This window comes from Haemaphysalis longicornis, unplaced genomic scaffold (genome assembly GCF_048455015.1).
Source record: "Haemaphysalis longicornis isolate Haplotype H1 unplaced genomic scaffold, Haemaphysalis longicornis Haplotype H1 scaffold_13, whole genome shotgun sequence".
In the NCBI taxonomy this organism is placed as follows: Eukaryota; Metazoa; Arthropoda; class Arachnida; order Ixodida; family Ixodidae; genus Haemaphysalis; species Haemaphysalis longicornis.
The window spans coordinates 76,628,608-76,646,837 of record NW_027526233.1 but is presented as its reverse complement, the minus strand read 5'-3'; positions in this window follow the sequence as shown (position 1 = coordinate 76,646,837).

The following is an 18,230-nucleotide window of genomic DNA, read 5'->3' as shown; positions in this document are numbered from 1 at the left end:
TCAGCCAGACGTGGAAAGTGGGTACTCAAGATAGCAAACAAATGATCCCAATAAATCCGCAAAAATTCCAGCGTGTAGTTACTTGCACACAAAACCTTTTACGGCAAATTAGGAAGGCGTCAGTTTGAGCTCTCGCGAATGCAATCTTTTTACCGCTATCATGTCTTCAAGCTTGTGCAAGACGGCCGATTCGCCTGTAACTTGTAGCGCTCAGTGAAACCAAGTTGCGCGGAAGTCTTTCTGCGTTTGCGGTTCGTCTGATAAAAGTGTCCTTTACATGTGTGGGGCTGGAGGTAGGTGGAAGCAGTAAATGTCACTGAACGTCTAGGCGAACACAGCCTTAACCTTCTAGTTGGGCCGAAAAATAATCCTGGAATTTTTGGGCGCCGGCAGTCCTCAGAGACAAAATTCGGTAACTACGTCACAATAATGGTGTACGTCGCAAATGAAATACGGCGCTGTTTGCGCGAGCAAACGATCTCTTCCTTCCTATGTTAAAATATTTGTTGTCTAGGCATGTGACAGCATGAAAAGAAGATTCACTACGGCCTCGAATAGGGACTCAGCTGCTTCATCAGTGCGCGTAATGGGTCATGCGAAATCTGCGTTGATTTTTTCAAGCAGCGCCGGTGAACTTTTTTGTTTCTTGATGTAATAACGTCCCAATTGTTAACGCCGGCCTTTGTATGCCGTTTCTGAGTCACCGTCTTCGCCCTGCTTTTGTGATAGTGTGAAGGGTCGACTTACACAGCACTCTTATGCAAAAAGGACTAAAAGTTCGTCCTTTCTGGGACTAACGGCTTCTGCCACAACCATTAGCCCATTTGGGGACTAACTGCGAAGGGACGAACGGTTAGTCCCCCACCCGGATGGTTCGTTCCGATACTCCCCAATGACTAACTGCGTAAAGTACAGAAAAAAGAAAAAAACTCCGGCACCGGCACGGATCGAACCCCTGACGCCTAGAAATATACACAAGGAAACCGACGCGCTATCCGCTGGACCACGCCGCCGGGTGGTAACTGCCGTAGATAATATTCGAGTGTACAGCGTGTAGTTCTGTGCATAACGCAACAGATCCAGTGCAACTGGTGACCGAATTTCTATCTGTGCAAGTGAACGTGACCGCGTTTTGCGCCTTGCGCTTAGCGCTTTGGTAGGTTTAGGGACTGTTGCTCAGTTCGATTCGATGTAGAGCCTCACAACCATAGTTTTTCTCGTAAATAACAATCAACTCGTCGTCGCCTAGTTGAGATAGGTAGCTGGGCGATCGGACGACTAATTTGTTTCCGCACACATTAGCGCAAGCTAAGTGCTTTCTTAGTGTTCGATACATATGTTAAGTGCTCTATGTAACGTATGTGAAATGTGTCGTCTGTGTGAGTGTCAGAATAAGGAAACATGCCATATTTTCCTGCATCGGCGAAAGCGAATTCGGTGTTGCTCAGCCTGAATTCTTCAAATTCGCGTCACTAGACGATTGCGACTGGGACATGCAAGCTGGTTTTACAGCAGTTGCAACATTGGAAGGCAATTATGTACCGAGTGTACACACAAAACACAAGTTAGCCTGAATGGGAGTTTCTTGGTTGGAATACGTCTTTTAAACTCCTCACGACAAGCGGCCTGCTCCCACGTGTGGTAGTATGATGGTGGAAAAACTGCCAGTTTACACCGGGGGCCACAAGCCGTCGTAAATAAGCGCATTTACCACGGTTTTACCTCTTCACAAAACGCAGTATCTGGCTGTGATTACTGCGTTTGTCCTAATGGGAGTATTAAAAACTCCCACGCTACTTCCATTTCCTTCTCCTCCTCCTTCACCCCTTCCTCCTCTACGCGTCCTTGCAAAATGGCTGCCAGTTGGTGTCGTGTGTCGTGCGAGCTCCAGCGTCCCCGAAAATTTATTGCCAGTGTGAACTTGCGGCCGGACAAACGGATGTGAAGTGCTTCCCAACAACCGAAGCTCGTTGCGAACATTGTGGAACCAGCCTGGACTGACGTGCGACGGACTGCAACGTCGCCTCCGTGTCACCGACCTTCGAGCCGACGGAATACGCCAGCGAGCCGACGCGAGGCCTAAATGCAGTGATCGCTGAGAGTGGCTCGTTAAAAACAACGCGGTTGTGCCTCTGCGAGGTGGTTGAAGGTAAGATTTTCACGTTTTTTATTGTACGCAACATTTTGGGAGACTTGTGCCCCTTCTAGCGTCAAATAAACTCAACGTGTTTCCCGCGCCACTGCACAGGCGATTCTCTCTCCGCCACTGGAGGTGAGCGTTGTGCGTGAAAGACGGCACCATGCCCGGAACGTCATTGGGGAGGCCGAACGGTGTGAAAGCAATGCGTATTTGCGCGGGTCTCGAGCAGAACACTCACTCATTCACACTCGCAAGCAGAATGAAAACTGTCCGAACTCTGGACGGCTGTTAGGTGTTTTTGTTAGGCTGTGTCTGTGGCTTACTGGCAAGCGAGGGTGAAGTTGGCCGGTCAAACGTCGCAGGACGGCCGCTTTTCTTGAGAAGTAGGTGTTGTGCCAGCCGCGCCTGCTACGAGGAGGGTGACTGCCGCGTGCCGCCGGCGATTAATTGCTTTCACTGGAAAGGGAGAAGGTCGGGGCCCCGTGGGAGCTCTCCGTACGCTAGGCGCGTGTAACTATAACCAGCAAACGCCATTCGAGGGAGCATTCTGTAGAGTCGACAGACGACTGCTTATTTATTTTTTTTTTTTGAAGGGGGGCACGCGCAGGCATCACACCCTCCGAAATTTTTCCTTAACTTTCGGTGAGGGGAGAGAGGGGCAGTGCGGGAGGTAAAACCTGGAGCTCGTTCCCAGAACACTACACGCAAGGAAAAGAAGGAAAGGAAGCGTTTTCAGAAGTTGGTCGCCACAAGGGTCGCGCACCTTTTTGAACAGCAGAACACTTCGTTTTGACGAACTAGTGAGCGCAGGTGTCTCGGACAGAAGTGCAATTTTGCGTAGCTTTAAACAAACATTCAGACATTACGGAAAGTTGGACACAAAAGTGACAAGTTCAGCGTCTTTACAGTGCCGTTTCTTTTCTTTTTTTTTTCAGGTCAGATGCCCAATATGCTTATGTATTTGTTACCGCAGATTTAAAGCGTTTTGCTATCCCTCTAATGAATGTGCTGCTGTGGCTTCCAGAAGAACGTGCCAGGGGGTGCGGCAACGTCAGCGTTTGGGAGGCAGGTGGAAGCAAACAGCGCACCGACGACATGCTGACCTCATTGTTGGCAAATGGCTTAAATTTTTTTCGTTGAGGAGTGTTGTAATAGATAAAGTTCTTACCAAGATACCTTGTGTTCTCGATGTAGGTGTTTTGTTGATTCAGTGTTTTTATTGTCTTATTAACGTGTTCACACGTATATCGTATTCATGTAATTTTTATGCAATAAATTGACTGTGCAGAAAACAAACTTTTCGCGTTTCGCCATTCAACGTTTGAAGCAGAAAAAGACTAGAAATTACGTGATCCCCAACGAAATATAAAAATGCGGCCTGTGCCCTTAATAAGAACTCCCAAATGAAGTAATAAATTCCACTGCAGCGCATATATATGAAGCGCACAAAAACACACAGAAAAAAAAACCTCGAATGCAGGTCAACACTGCTCCCAATGCTCCCCCTGAAAACTCCCAGTTGGAGGAAACAATACACTCCCAATGGTACCCCTAGAAACTCCCATTGTAGTGGCAGTAAAATGAAACTCCCATATGCTACTGAAAAAAACTGCCGAAATAATGGGAGTAATGCGAAACTCCCAGTGGAAGGAGTTTTAAAAACTCCGAATTGGTACTGAGTTATGACACAAGCCATTTACTCCCATTCCGGCTTATTTGTGTTCTGTGTGTAAAAGATAACTTCGATATGCTTACCTGTAGCGAGCATTTTTGTTTTGCAGTTGTCATCAGCAACATGCGTTTTTTCTCGTCTGTTAAACATATACATATTCATTACGCTCAGGAATCCACTTTTGCTATTGTCACTAATTTTTGCGTTACTGTTAAGGCGCTTGAAACTTTCATTGGCAGTTATTACCTCGCACAAATCGTATGCAACACCGCGTACCAACATAACCTCGCCGAGAAGCGTATGGCAATCGCGCTTCACCGCTCCTTGCCATTACCCGTCGCTCTACTAACCCTAGGCGATTTTATTATAACTAACATCAATATTTTCTCCCGTGGCACCATCTAAAGCACCCAGTGACTGCAATGGCTTGCGGTTTGGAAATATAAAACTGTTCGCAGACATATACGCGAAAGGGCAACGACGACGCCATTAGGGGATTAACGACGCAGCAAAGAGACTAACTGCATGCGTTTCGTCTTCCCGTTACTCCTTATAGATCGGCGGGGACGAACAGTTAGTCCGCATTTATGCACACGGCACGCAGTCTGCCGCAGATACTCCCCTTGAAGATGAACGGTCGCCCGCGAAGCCTAACGGCTGTATTTTAGTTCCTATTTTAGTCCTTTTTTGCCTAAGAGTGTACCTGTCAGAGCAAATCGTTCCCCTTGAGTATACACATGCCTGTGATATGATTCGCGGCTTACAAAAGGCATTAGGTACGAATGTGACATTTCTTACATTCTGCGATAAATATAGTGATTTGGTCTCCTGTACGATAGTGATTTCTTGCGATTTTACTATTTTTCCGACATTTAAAAAACACACTCTCGCCGAACACCCGACGAATTGCCGTTAGTGTTTGCTTAACTGGTTTACGCACAGGAGCTGTTGAGAAGGCAGTGAGTAGTGTCTTACCAAACACCTTACATAGAAGCAGCCTTGAAGCGGTTTGTGCGAGCTAGCACGCTCAAAGGACGTCCGGAAAGATACGCTCAGATGCTGCTACAGCCAATGATAGGGGTTCTGGGGATAGCACCCGCTTTGTGCGAGTGTGTTGCGTAGCTGCCCTAGGTTGTATGTTGTAAGTTTAACCTTCACTTGCTGCAAATGGCAGGCCGTTTGAAGTTTTCGGACAGCGATTGAATCACCCTGCACAATTGCTCGGCCTGAGGATCCAGGGGCCAGAAGGTGAGAGTTTTCATTCGCTCAGCCAATCCAGAAAACGTAGTTCCGAAATAAAATTTATAATTGGTCAGGTCAAGAGATCTCAGCCGGGCAGAATGTGAAACGTATGAGGGTGGTCAGTGGCTCACGTCATTTTACTGAAACTTGGCTTTCGTGCCGCGAAGTTAGCTTCGCGTAACCACATTGTGGAAACCTCGCGCCACGGTGAAAAGTCAGATGCCCCAGTCAAATGATAGTTCAATTGGTATAGCCTGGAAACTAGAACACCAGTGCAGTATACAGGGTTTCATAGGACCAAGCAGAATTGACCGGAGTTTCAATGCATAAGCCATAGTGGTCCCAAAACCACTCAAGCTTGAACAAAGAGGTGCTTTTGTTGTTTGGTAAGATTTTAGGAAAACTGCCCTCTTAACAGTTTGCTCGGAAAGCCATCTAGTACAGGAGACAAAAGCCAGGTTATGGTACATGTAAAAGAGCCCGATGCATCATGACTTGAAAAGCGGGCATTTTCTGCATTTAGGATTACCAGACGTACACTGGAGGCAATAAAGTAACAGAAAAATGAGGGGCGCTTTAGGAAGCGGCTCGTGCTGAGCGCAAGATGTGGGTGCAGCGTGACAACGTTGGGCGTCAAGTCATCACAACACCGCTAGCACACATCCATTGCATAGCCAGTCGCGACGTCAGGACGTTGCATGCGACTTACTCGCTGAGGCTGTGACCCGTGGGGATTCCTGAGTGGGCTCTAAGCTTCCCCGGAACACCTTTGATTTCCACAGACCATTCGACCTGAATATGTGCGTTGTTATGGCTATTGGGCATTACTTCAGTTGTTGTTTACGGTGAGCTCAAAGACATGCCAAAAAAATACATCTTTGTTCAAAGACCTGGGAACTTTGTACATTGACCTGAGCGTGTCATACGGAGCACTTTGAACCTAAAGGCCAGTAGGCCTAACGCCGGGCTTTAATATAACGGTGAGGTTGCCCGGGCTCAAGGTCCATCCATTGTCAGCCTCATGGGCGTCGTTGATGCGGCCGTGACATTCTCACGGCTTCTCTCATCGTTATTGCAAATTCACCATTGTGTGTTTCCACGTTTCTGCACGAATGGCGATTTCGACGATAGGCTTTAGTTACGCTTCTCTGGGTGTGCACCTCTATCGCCCAGACCGGTATTGTCTCAAAGAATACCTTTCATTAGGAAATAATACTTAAGGGAGAATTTCAAATAGGGTGATTAAAGTCTTTATAGGCTGTGAAATCGGCTTTTTTGTGGCTATTTTCGGCATCGGTATCATTTGTTAAGGTAAACTACTCCCCCATTTTTGACAGGCTGCCGGAGCGCCTGAAGTCCTGACACTTACTGTTTAACGTTTAAAAGTTATTTAGTGTGTAACCTAGGTGATGTTTATTGATACCTGCGCGTCAACACCTCTTTCAGGGTGCTTTATGCACACTCATATTTCCAGTTCCGTTTGAGATTACCTTACCTTTACCTAAAATTTGGTCGCAGTGCTTAGTTCTGCACCCACTTGGTAAAGTCACAAAAACGTGCATAAAATGTATTTGCGTTTTCTTTTCAGATTTTGGGATTTGAATTTTTTTCTCAAGGACATTTAGCAAATGACTACTTAGAATATGACATTTCCATGTTTGTTCGCTTCAACTATCAGTAGGCTGGCTTCTATTCTGATGCCCTGTATTATTGTTTAGACAAATTTATTGATGCTTCATCATAGCGCATCGTGTGGCCAGTTATTTTAAAATGTTAGCCAAATTTAATCTGTAGTTATTCTGGCCAATCCTGAGATGAAGAAGTCACCTCTTTCAGGTGGTAGATACAGGAGCAAGATAACATTTCAAACTGAGTTTTATAGAACTAGCAAGGCAATTTTTGTGTTACCAGTCGTGTCTTGACTGGTTTCCTTCCTCTGCATGTTGTTGTGCCTTATTCCAAATCTACTAAACCGCATTTGAGCTCCTGTTTTGACTTTCCTTCACTTGGATGCTTTCACTAAAATATAATAATAACAGCGCCAGAACAATTCAAATATTACCCACGCGTAAAGGTCAAGCTAATATTTCAATGCCCGCTGTGAACCTCAACACAAACGTTTTCAACGCAATCCCAACACCAAAAGCACACCCAACACACAGCCAAAGTGTAAACATTTTTTCTATTATACATACAACCCAAAATTATCACCAATGAGCAAAAAGGCTTTTGTGCAAGAGCTTAGATTTCATTTAAACAACAAGGAATGCCAATTCTTTCTCATTGCATCCTTCATAAATAATTGAACGGCGTTCACTACCCCAAACCAAGATACGCCATACCGTAAGCGCAGGGTAACATGCGAAAATATTATCGAAGGATATATGACAAGAAAAATATATACTATGGCAAAGAAGCTTTGTTGCCGAATGTAGAATGCGCTTTTTCGTTCGCCTTTCACGGAAATTGGTGTGTGCGACACAGGTTGAAAAGCCTGTTTTAAAACAGTTCTTACATGGTTCGTTTCAGGTGTGCATGCTTGGATAATGCAAGAAACGGTCGGATTTTACTGACCTTGTCTGGAGTGGTTTTGGGGCTGTGGAAATTTGACCGCAGATATACATTCTATCCGTCCTGTTGTCTTGAAGAGACCCATCAAGTCGGTTGTAAGCAGAGCTGACGGCATTGCCCAACAAAGATACATAAATCCGAATCCCGTTATCTATTAGTAATTACATGCGCGTCACATTCTCTTGTTACTCACACAGGTTACCGATTGGGTTTCCAAAGAAAGTTAAGCGCCTTTATTCGCCGAAACCCTTTTTATTTCCAAATAAAACTACGTAAGGGCAAAGCGTGAGCGACACAAATAAATGTCATTCTCACCAACACAAACTGAAATGCAAAAGAGATGCATGAAAAAATGAATAAAATTTATTCTGCCGGGACATTTTCGTGTGAGGTCATTTGTCGACGTGATGTAGTCGTAAAAGACGCACTTAGTACCAAGCATTATCTCCCGTCCTTCTAGAAGCCGTTATTTTGGTCTTTGCCTCTCTGGAGAAGCACACAAATTTCTGGAAGTAGCGACTTCGTGCGCTGCTGACGCAACCTAAGCTGACGCATCCTGCTTTTTTCTGTATATTAGATACTTGATACGGGGAAAAGGCCCGAGAGGTTTTGGAAGCCTTCACGGAGTTGAAAGGAACAATACAGCCTTCACTATAGCGGTAGCTAGCAATAAGCAGAGCAACAGGCATACGACAAGTTTCTTCCATCAACAGCGAACAATATTATCGTAGGTAAACCAAAGGCTTCTGGCCACAATGCCACTCAACACCGTCGTGAGATTTACTTCCCTATTTACTTGCCTCGGTTCTCCTCACCTCTTTCTCGTACCAACAGCAGTGAATGCAAGGACACATTTCTGAAGTTGATCTCATTTATGGTGTTCTCACTCCCTCCGTGCCATCTGTCGGGCCTATTTTGGTGACAGTTTTCCACGAACACGTCAAAGAGACGTTCTTTAAAGCTAAACGTTATTTAAAGCGGTCGTATAAGTGGAAGAGCCTTCCCTCGGTTTTACAGAGGTCGAAGCAGTTCTGCTGTTGAGGGTCCTAGCCGTGTGTGCTAGGGTATGGGGCCCGAAATCACTCATGCCTTCTGTATTACCGCTGCCCTTTTTTCATCTGGCTTTGCAACGTAAATGCACCGCTGAGTGTAAGACACGCCATATATCACGGAACACCGCGCACCGCTTTTGCTGAGTCTGGAAAGCAAGTCGGGGTGGTGCGGCATCGACGTTGCTCCTGATAAGGCTGGCCTTCATGTAATTCCTGCCGCAGTTGCGGCCAAGAGATTGCGACGTTGAAAGAATATCTTTATTTCTCTTATCTCTGTATGTACTAGGTACTGTAGACCGTCTTGAAAAAGTCAGTAGTTACAGCAATCACAATAACACTACAAAAAATGCACATGCAAGCATGTTTGAACCCAGCATCACAGTCACCCAAGTGGGATGAAAGCTTCGCTTCGGCTGTGATGAAAACTTTGCTTTATGCCGATCTATAGGCCCTGCCTGACCAGTATTTTTTTCAGCGTTAACTTTTATTTCCCCACTCCGCAACGATGATTTATAGCGTTTTTGTTTAAAATTGTGAAAGCAGCACCACTTAATATTTTCGGTGAAATAAAAACAGGTCAGTTGGAAATCCAAAAGCTATCTACACAACACGATTCGAATTTCTTAGAGGCGTTTCAGCCATGAAGTTATTCATGCAAGCTCTCTTGAGGTAGTCTTGTAGCTGTGTTAATGCGACATTTAGAGCCGTGTGTTTGATTGCTTGCAGGACTCCTCGAAAACTTCTTGTAGGACCTATCAGCAATCGTCTTCACGTCCAAATAATTTCTTTAGAACCAGTTTCAGGAGATGTTGAGGAGGTTCCAAGAACTTCTTGCAAAAACCTCTAATTACCGTTTACTCACGGCTTCCTGACAGGCACAGCTGCATTCTCTCTACGTAAACACATGCTTGCCTCAAATATTGGTATGAAGTGTCCTCACAATTGACACACCGTATACCTGCTTCTCGAATACACACTTTGACTGCCCCCTGTTCTCCGAATAAATACTTTTGCTTAAACTGGCGCGCCCTTTAAAAGATACGTCATCGGAGAAGACAGACTGGTCGTTCTCGGGTGTTCTGGAACCAAATGGTCGGCATGTCAGTTATTTACAGCCGGCAGCTATAGCCAAGGCTGGGCGCTGTGTAAAGAGAAGGCACAAAGCGGGCAGCGCAACGATGATAGTAGCACAAAATATATAGGATAAATTTAAATAAACTCACTAGAATTCATGCGTTTGATGCCAGCTTTCATTTGACCTATATGGATACCGATTTTATGTCCTTTCAATAGAAAAATGATACAATTTCAAAAAGAAAAACCAACTGTGGTGCTTTGAAAACCTAGCTTAATGTTTAGTAACACATTAGGTATACACGTCAATGCAGTAACAACTAAAAAAGTCACCTCATAGAGAGAAAAACGTAACCATTCGCAAGCTATTCAACAAGAATTGGTTTATTTATGAAAGTCTTTCAAAGATATCTGAAGCTTCCAAAAAATAGGCCAAGCACAAACACTTCAACTGCAATTTACCCAAGTTTCTTACGTCCGATCGCCAAAAATTCTGCCGGGGTCGTAAATCCCCGAGAAAGGCGTGCTGATTCACCACTAGCGACCGACCAATGTAACATCTCATCAATTGACAAAAGCGCTGAGCACTTCAATATACATTTTGCATCTGTATTTGCCGACTAACGTCCTCTAAATTTCCCGAGGCCGGCCTCACCTGGCACTCTCCACCATTTCTTTTCAGTTACCGTAACCGAAAATGGGGTTGCGGGTGCTATAGGGCGACTTCCTTGCGAAACAAGCCCGGGACATGATGGCATTACCGCCAAGCTTCTTGAATTAACCTGCCACAAATCAGCACATCTATTGACACACAACGTTCAGCAATCGCTTGATATGGGCTGTATAATGAAAGATTGAAAATATGCTCTGGTCAAATATCTATTAAAATCTGGCGAAAAGGCCTCTCCTAGCAATTAAGGGCCTATCTTATTAACGCGAAGTTCTCTCAAGCTACTTGGGCACATTCTTAATTCGCACATCATAGTGGGTGAACACTTAAATAGTTGGCTCCTTGAGAACCGCTGCGCGTTTCGCCACAAGCGCTCCTGCAATGCCCACCAATTTCAACTGTTAACTGATCTGCCGCATCACTGTGTTCCCACTGATGCAACTTCCATAGATCTTTTTAGGGCATTCGATCGCGTACAACAAAAAAGTTTATCAGGTGAAGTTTTAGGGCATTCGATCGCGTACAACAAAAAAGTTTATCAGGTGAAGTTAGCAACCCTCAAGTTGATCACAAAACGACTCAATGAATGTCGAGTTTCTATACAACCGGCAGCAATCAGTGACACTTACCGATACAATTTCCGGAAAAAGCATGATCAATTCATGTGTTCCTCAGGGATCTGTGCTGGGCCCTTTACTATTTTTGGTTTACAGTATTGGGCTCGGATTTTAAATTGCTCTTCAATACGTCCACTCGAGGACGCCTGTGTCATGTATAGGAAAATAACGTAACCGACCGATATTCCTACCTCACAGTCGGACTAAATGAAACTCACGGAGTAGGGCCGATTGTGGCAAACGGAAATTAACATTGGACAATCCAAAAACAATTTTTGCTTCCAGTAGAACCCACCCTAATTCCAAATACGAGTCAATGACAGTGTACTTGAGACAGCCTCAGCAACATAATACCTTGGTCTTTTTCTATACTGGGATTTAACCTGGAGCAGTCACCTTTAATACATTACTAATAGCTCCTGAAACGTCATCTTAAATGCGCAAATGGGGACACTAAACTTAGGGATATTAAATTGTGGTCAGGACTTCCTTGACGTACGCGTCCACAATCTGGCACCCCCATACAGCAACATTTACTGGTATGCTAGAATGAGTTCAAAATAAAGCAGCCTGTTTTATCTGCTCTGGTTGCGTTCGCTATCAAAGTGCCTCATTACTAAAGCATAATTACATGAAGCCTAATAACTTAACCTAATAATTACATGAAGCCTAATATCAAACCAACAGTTGATAGGCTTTCAATTGATACCAAGACTTACATTTGTGACTCGATCACTAACGCCGTCGTTCTGTTAAAAAGACAGATCATAGCTAACCACTGCACGCGGAGCGCGCGTCCCGCGTCGGAGCTACCTGTCACCCCCCCAGTCCATGTTATCATTATCTTTCACTAACATACGAAGCATAATGCCAAAACGTAACCTTGTTGGATCTTTGATAGATGACACTCTGATATTCTCGCCTCTACTGAAACGTGGTTGCACCCGCACATCAACGATAATGAAATTCTTCCTGATAACAATTCTTACAATATTTATCGTAAAGGTCTCGTTGACAAAAGAGGTGGTGGCGTCTTTCTTTGTATCAAACAAAACGTTGACTTCATACTTTAGCAATTTTAATTCCACTTTGAAAATTCCATGGGGTCTGGTAGTAATTAATTCTGTCAAGATACTAACAGGCGTTTGCGACAGGCCACCTGATTCATGCAGCACCTCCGTTTTTGAACTTCAGGACAGCATCACCGGAGCAATTCAGCTTAGCCTTACCAACACAATTTACCTGCTCGGTGACTTTACCTTCCTGGAAATTGACTGGGATCATTTATCATCCCCTTGTCGCATCTCGGAACCATTCATTAGTTTGACTCTTGATTTAAACTTATATCGGGTCATTAACCAGCCAACTCGAGGTCAGAACGCATTAGATCTAATCCTAACAACTGCACCCCAATCTATTCACACTGTATCACACCTTCAAGGATTTACATACCATCAATTACTGCAAGCATTATTTACCCTCCTGTGCAGTGCTCCGGTGTCGAAAATAAACAAATTCATGACTACAACAAAGAAGACTTTACTAAAATATGACGAGCTAGACACGTTCTTTATTCAAATATTTCTCCCATGCTTTTACAGTAGAACGGTTTAAAGCATTTGGCTGAAATTTAAAAAATAATATCTGTCCTTATAAACCCGTACGTTTCCCAGATTACAATAAGCAATGACGAAACTAATGCCTGGTTTACAAGAGGCATAAACATTATGGGAAACAAAAAGAAACCCCTCTATAAACGTGCAAAGCACACCCGTACACCCTCCGCTTGGCAAAGTTACAAAGATTACCTTGGCGCTTACTGGCGCAAATTAGACTTAGCGAAACATATGTATTTTTTCCCACGACCTGCCATCGCTTCCAAAATCAAATCGAAAACGTTTTGGCGGGTGATATCACCTGATCATAATAACACCATATCTTTGCATCACTATGAGCCCAACCGACTACCGGAAAGCGAATGCCCATTTGCTTTTAATACATTCTTCTGATAGGTATTTATTCAGGAGGATTATTCTAACTTTCCTCTCTTTCCGTAATATGCCTGGCCGTACATGAAGCCTATTGAAATTACTGAGGAAGGTGTCGCCTGTCTGATTAATAGTGTAAAATTATCGACATCTTCTGGCGTGGATAACATTATTTCCAAAATTCTAAAAAGCACCATCTCCGTTTCCAGTAAAGTTCTATATCACATTTTTACACAATCATTATCATCTCGATTGCTTGCAGACGACTGGAAATTGGCTAAGGGCATACCCATATTCAAAACAGGAGATTAGCATTGCCCAGAAAACTACCGCCCGATATCACTCACGTCCATTTGTTGTTAAATGCTTGAGCACATTATCCCTTCACACATTTACAATCACCTCGATTCAAACCATTTCTTTCTATAGAATCAACATGAATTGAAGAAAGGCCTATCGTGCGAGACACAGTTATTAATCAGCGCGCATCGAGCTCTCGCACGGGAGGAAAACCGCTGAACGCGCGGACGATCAACCTGGAGCACCGGACAGCTTTCTGCGACAGCGAACCGAAATTTGCAAGAGCATCGTCAGGACAACGTGCCCACCACTGACGCCAGCGACGCCAAGGGGCTCCGGCATCGCTATAAAAAAGCGACGCATTCACTGCTGGACCATTTTGGCAGCAGCAGCGGCAGCGGAAGCGTGCCGGCCTCAGTTTATCTGCGCGCATCGTGCTCTCGCAGGTTGGTCTGTAATTTCTGTTATGTTTTTGACCAATTAGGCAAAGTATGGTTCTGCTGTCGCTGCTGCTTTGTTTTTGATGATTACTGACTGTCCAGTATCAACGAATACCTTATCTTGCCATACTTTACCATGTCTAGTGATGAATGTGAAGAGTGCGCTTGTTGTGAGGCCCAGTGTGAAGATTGTGAAGGTTTGCGGTGTGCGGGATTCAACCGTAACTATCACTTCGGGAAATGCTTCAACGTTGCAGAAAGTACGGACAAATCTAAAGGCGAGGCATGGCGAAAGTCATGGCAGTGCCAAACATGCAAGGGAAAGAAGTCGGAAGGCAGTCAGGGTTAAAAAACCGAAGAACCAAGAAGTAAATGTAGCGAGCCTAATTCTAGCTGTCAACGAAAAGCTTGAAGGCCTCATGATGCTTAAAACCACTGTAGAAAAGATTGAGAAGTCCGTGGACATGATGCTCAGCAAGTATGACGAAATTATTGCTCACATCCGTAGACAGGACAAACAGGTCTAACCTTTCAAGCACTTGGTTGAGGTCATTGAAGAACGGGAGAAAACGTACAGAACGGATGAAATTGCTCTGGAACTTCAGGATCTCGAGCTGCACAGTATAAATCTTAACCTTGAGTTTCATGGCCTTCCTGTAACCGAAAATCAGCACCTCTTGAGTAAGATCAATGGCATAGCGGAGAAATTACACCTGCCCCAGCTTTCAGACAGTGATGTAGCAGTGCAAGAATTACCGTCTGCTAAAGATAAAGCGCCAGGCATAATCGTACGATTCGTGAAGCAAACCACAAGGAACACTTTCTTGGGAAAAATGAGCGAACTGAGGATATCTGATGACTCATGCCACATCATGGAAAACTTGACAAAGAAAAACAGGCTTCTATTAGCAACAACAGAAGTTTGGGCTAAAAAGCATGGGTGCAACAACGCCTGGCACGCGAATAGGAAAGCGTATCTGAGGCAGAAAGATGGAAAGAAGGCGTTCAGGGTGTGGAACGAAAGCGAATTAGATAACGTTGGGTAAAGTCGGCTTCGCTCTTACACCTTCCACGATAGTACCTCTTTATCAAGACAATGCCTTCCGAGTTTATCGAGGTCTCCGGTAGCGACTGCGCACAATATTTAAACCTGAGGCCCTATTCTCAACTGCACAAAGTGCCGGCAATTCAAGCAATTTTCCGGAAGTCTTTTCTGATTGGCTTTCAATTTTGGTCAGGTGCTTCCGGTTGACAAAGCGGTTGTGTTTGCTGTCGTCATTTTGACGTTTCATGTCGTTTACGGACACCAGTTCTAAAGTTTGCCTTATTTCTCGCTACTAAAGGCGCATAATTCTTGGCCGGCAATGAAAAACGAGACTAAACGCAGCGGACATGACAACGTAAGCCTGTCTTTGCTATTCAACAACAATACTGTTTGTAATACACACCCCCTCTGTGATTGGCTGAGAAGGTGTGACGTAATTTAAACAGTTGGCGGGGAACGAATACGTCACGCATTGGCAAGTTGAGCCTGCGTAAAAGTGACGTAATTCTACGTAACAGCTTAAAAATGGCGGCTGTTTTTGTCGCAAAATACAAGCAAAATAGGGCAAAAAATTGCCCCGGTTTACGGCGCCGCGAAATGTGCGGAAATTTGCAGCAGGCGCAGTTTCGCATGCACGCTGGTTAAAGCATGTTTCCTACCGAAAAAAATTATAGTTTCAACTGTTTCCAAGTCAGCGATCATGGAACATACAAATAACATGCAGTATTTTGATTTTATGTGTGGCAATAAAATAAAAAATATTTGTTTGGTGTAACCGCAACTTAAGAGGGCAGTACAAGCCTCTCCATGACAAAGAGAACCCAATGCATAGCATTTGTCCACACTTGTCCTAGTAAGCTGTTGGGTCACATGATCGAACTCAAGAGAAAAATAACAATGAAAAGTGACTATTTGGTTCATTACAGCGCTGATTGCGGTCGAGCTTGACGAATGAGTGAATCGGCGACATCGGTGCGCTCCGCGGTTATCAGGCGTAGCGCTTCGCTGCTCTGATGTGTCATAGAAGCGATGGTCGCGGCCGTCTTTTAAGTGCGAATGCACTTCTTAAGCGACCCAGAATCACGCGTCCACCGTCCGTCCGCATCCTAGCAATGGATCTAGCTAGCTTGCCTAGCAACGGCGCCGGATTTCCGACGCGTGAGGGCGCTCGCGTAGCGCCTCTCCTCCCCCCTCGCCTACTCTCCAGCTCGCAACACCCTCTCTCGGTGCGCCAGCCAGGCCACTACACTATATAAAAAAATAACAGCACCCGGCGCCCGGTTTCGATCCGAGAACGTTGCGGCCGCAGCCCGACGCTCTACCGACTAAGCCACGGAAGCCACGCTGATTTCAGAGTTAGGAACGCTCCTTATATCTTTAACGCATTCAAACTACGTCGTCAGCGGCGTTGCGTTGGCGACTCAGCGGCGTTATAGCGGCTTGATAACTGCGTGGTGTACACGTGATACTACAAACCCGATGGAAGAGATGGAAGAGAAGGCGGCGAGGCGGTGGGCTGCGGGTGCCGAGCGCTAGCGCCGCAAGCGGGCCGACAACCGTGCATTCGCACTTTCACAATCTCCCCCTCGGGGAAATGCGGGGGACTTTTTAAGTGCGAATGCACTTTATAAGCGACCCCAAACCTTCCACCGCCGCCGGCGGCGGCGGCGGCGTCCGCAGTCCTCCTCTCCCTAGCAACGGCGTGGAGCGGAGAGGAGCGTCGGTAGCAACGGCGCGGTGACGTCACTTCACCACGTGACCGCGCTCGCTCCGCCTCCTCGCCGTGGCTGCGCGGGTGCGCGCCGCTCCCCGCACCGCTCCTCGCGCCGTGACGTCATGGTATGACGTCACAGCGCGCCTCCTCTCCCCAGCAGCTGCCGCGCGCCTCTCTCTCCACCGTAACGTCACACTCTCTCCTCTCCCCCTCGCTCGGCTGCAGCTGCCGTGCGCCGCTGTCCCTCTCCCCTTGCACTCGCCTCCGCTCTCAGCCACCTGGCTCGGCGCGCTCGGCGCGGCGTACCCCCCTATATATGCAGCGATAAACTGCCAGACCTCCGTGGGTCGGCTCGCGCGCGCTCACGGGCGAATGCCAACGGATTTTAACTTTACTCCCCCTCATACCATCACCCCGTGCATTCGCACTTAACCATGTTCACCCTCGGGGAAATGCTTGGGAGTTTTTTTCTGTGATCACGCAAATAAACTTGTAACATAGCAGCAGACGATGGCGTGGCGGCGGTGGCGGCAGGGAAGGTGATAACGCAACAAAGCTTGCATTGAAGCAGAGAGCCCAGCCATGTTACTAAAAGCGATTGAAAGAAATAAATAGATACGGTAAAAAAATTGTGCCATGTTCTTTAGCTCGACATCCGCCTTTCGCTCGCTATTGGATTGATTGATTGATTTGATTGATTGTAGGGTTTAACGTGCCGACGCAACGCAGGCGATGAGGCGCGCCGTAGTGGAGGGCTCCGGATTAATTTTGACCACCTGGGGATCTTTAACGTGCGCCGAAATCTCGTACACACGGGCGTTTTTCCTTTTCGCCTCCATCAGAAAAGCGGCCGCCGCGGCCGCGAATCGAACCCGCGACCTTGTGCTCAGCAGCGCAACGCCTTAGTCGCTATTGGATCAACGTTACTCGATTGCCTTGTGGTGTTGGCGCCAAATTTGACCTCCAGAAATGTGTTTTTCTTGTCAGCCTCAGCTATCGTCTTAATTTTTATAGTACATGCCAAGTGTTTTTATATCTTTCTTGCACAATATTTGATACCTTGGTAGCGATCTGTATGAGTGACTCGTCAAATTACACTGCATGTCGTAATAGCTTTTAAAGCAGCACGTCACTGATTGCTTACGTCGTGCTTACGCAAAAAAACATGGGCGAAATGCCGGCAATTTTATGCAGTCGAGAATAGGGCCCCTGCTTTACTTACACACGCAATCTGCCGGAAATAAGATACCGCAACTTGAAGTACTTTTTGTCCAGTTCAACGATGTGTTCGACGCGAATATGTTAGCAGAAACTTGGTACGTCGGAGATGCTAATGTTCTGCGTCTTTCCAATTACAATAATTTTCTTCTGAATCGAACTACTGGTCGCGGAGGGGGTGTATGCCTCATGGTTAAAAACAGGTGTCATGTGTGACGTTATATCAGACTTCTCTTGCGTTAACGTTGACTTCAAAATTTTGTCTTTGTACACAAAAGAATGCATATTAGCGTTTGTACACCGTCCACCAAATGGGATTATTAGAATTTTTTTGCTTTTCTTGCGACTCCTCGAACCATTGCAGGTGAAAATAAATACAAGATTAGTTTACGCAAAAACTTTAACATTAACATGTTAATGGACACCAGTATGAAGATCGAATTTGAACAGTTAATCCTCTCATATGGTTGCACATGTCCAACCAGGA